Genomic DNA, 2,500 nt, shown 5'->3' with positions numbered 1-2,500 from the left:
GATCGTCTGCGAGCCCCCAACTTTCGTTCTTGATTAATGAAAACATCCTTGGCAAAAATGGCCCTTTCGCAGTTGTTCGTCTTTCATAAATCAAGAATTTCACCTCTGACTATGAAATACGGAATGCCCCGACATGTCACTGTTAATCATTACTCCGAGTCCCGAAGGCCAACAGAAAGGATCGGAAATCCTATAATGTTATCCCATGCTAATGTATACAGAGCGTAGGCTTGCTTTGAGCACTCTAATTTCTTCAAAGTAACAGTGCCGGAGGCACAACCCGGCTAATTAAGGCCAGGAGCGCATCGCCAACAGAAGGGACGAGCCGACCGGTGCTCACCATAGGCGGACCGATCGACCCAACCCAAGGTTCAACTACGAGCTTTTTAACTGCAACAACTTATACGCTATTGGAGCTGGAATTACCGCGGCTGCTGGCACTAGACTTGCCCTCCAATTGATCCTCGTTAAGGGATTTAGATTTTACTCATTCCAATTACCAGACTCGAAGAGCCCGGTATTGTTATTTATTGTCACTACCTCCCCGTGTTAGGATTGGGTAATTTCCGCGCCTGCTGCCTTCCTTGGATGTGGTAGCCGTTTCTCAGGCTCCCTCTCCGTAATCGAACCCTAATTCTCTGTCACTCGTCACCACCATAGTAGGCCACTACCCTACCATCGAAAGTTGATAGGGCAGAAATTTGAATGATGCGTCTCCAGCACGATGGCCGTGCGATCCATCGAGTTATCATGAATCATCAGAGCAACAGGAAGAGCCTGCGTCGACCTTTTATCTAATAAATGCATCCCTTCCAGAAGTCGGGGTTTGTTGCACGTATTAGCTCTAGAATTACTACGGTTATCCAAGTTGCAGATACCATCAAACAAACTATAACTGATTTAATGAGCCATTCGCAGTTTCACAGTCAGAATTAGTTCATACTTACACATGCATGGCTTAATCTTTGAGACAAGCATATGACTACTGGCAGGATCAACCAGGTAGCATTCCTACACGACGTCGCAGCCCACCTGATAGCACCAGCCGCCCTCCAGCAGGACGACAGCAGGCACCAAATCAACACGGGCCACGAGCGTCATTCGTTCAAGCAATATGCAGAGGCAACACGTTCGAGAGACTTCCCGAGCATATCATGCCGCCAAATGCACCGCATCCAAGAGAGCGAGCACCAACGACGCGGGCCGCAACAAGCCTTGGAAAGGTTGAAGCGGAACGCGACGCGAGCTTTAGGGTTCGTCGTGCACCCATCTAAGGCTGCCGACAGAAAGGGACTAACGAGACGCGACACTTCCATCGCGTGAGGTACCAATGCAAGAACCGATCAATTTTAGCCGCTCGAAACACTTCTTCGGGGCACGTCAATGAAGAGGAGTCGACGTCGACAGTTCGATGCCCGAGCACCGACCCTGCCAACCCAAACTACCAGATCACCACTCACGCGTCGTACGCCATCTGAGCCCGAACAACACTCGACTATCCGCACCCCTACCCTACAGCAAGGACGCAGAGTCATCAAGCGAGGCCGAGCACGCAACGTCGTGCACGATCGAACAACTCTCTCTCACAACTCTCTAATTTCATTCCAATTTTTGCTTCGAGGCGACCCCTTCCATCGCACCAAACAAGGGAAAGACTGCGGGTCATCTCGTCTCGCGAGGGATAAGTCCATCTAGACCATGCAAGCAACCACGTGCTTTCGCATCGTCCAAACAAGCCCATCCTTCTAGCTCAACTCAACATCCCGCTATCTCTCTCCGTCCGACGCAAGGACGTGGACCTCCGACCACGTCCAAGCCCCAAGCATATGTTGGTATTATATTGCACACTCTGCTTGGAGCATGGACACGGCGACAGGGGTACCCCCACGCCCCACCCATGCAGGCAGGTCGACCCCCCATATCGTGCATTCTGAACAATTTTTGGTCTGGCAGGCTTGCATATGTCAAGTGACGAGCTGTCACTCACTCAAAAAACTCAAGTTTTATAATGTCTCATGGCATGGACGTGATTGGACTATGATTAGGACACTCCAAGTAGTGTGCAACACAAGTTTCATAATTTTTTAAACAACCAATAATATTTTATGAATATTTTATTATTAAATATTAAAAAAAAATAATAATATGGTTCGAGGTAGGCCCAAAAGCAAAAAATTCTGATATCGTGTTACAATCATTTTTGTATGTTGTTTAGTTTGTTAAAAAAAATTTGTGGTCCAACCAAGCATAGGAAATGGATTTCACAAGTCATGGTTGTGTTCCTAAACATGCCAAGTGTCGTGGGGTGTCACGAATGGGCGACGGGCGCTGTGTGGCTGTCCCAAGTCTAAGGTTGTCGCATTGTGTGAACATGATTGATCTTATATTTGGTAGACATTATTGTTTTATGTTTATGGTTTACCAACAAAAGATTCAAATAATCCTAACATTACAACTTAGAATTCATGTTTCATGGGTGTTACATTTCATGGCATGCACA

General features: G+C 47.4%; 1 pseudogene; it reads right to left on the bottom strand.

Moving 5' to 3' along the window:
* The window catches only part of LOC150030690 (18S ribosomal RNA), a 1,865-nt pseudogene extending 860 nt beyond the window's left edge, over positions 1 to 1,005 (bottom strand).
* Between the last annotated feature and the right edge of the window lie 1,495 nt (positions 1,006 to 2,500).

The sequence above is a fragment of the Benincasa hispida genome, unplaced genomic scaffold (genome assembly GCF_027475165.1).
Source record: "Benincasa hispida cultivar pf3 unplaced genomic scaffold, pf3_genome.v1.1 HicScf1684, whole genome shotgun sequence".
NCBI lineage: Eukaryota > Viridiplantae > Streptophyta > Magnoliopsida > Cucurbitales > Cucurbitaceae > Benincasa > Benincasa hispida.
This window is presented reverse-complemented; position numbering and strand designations above follow the sequence as displayed.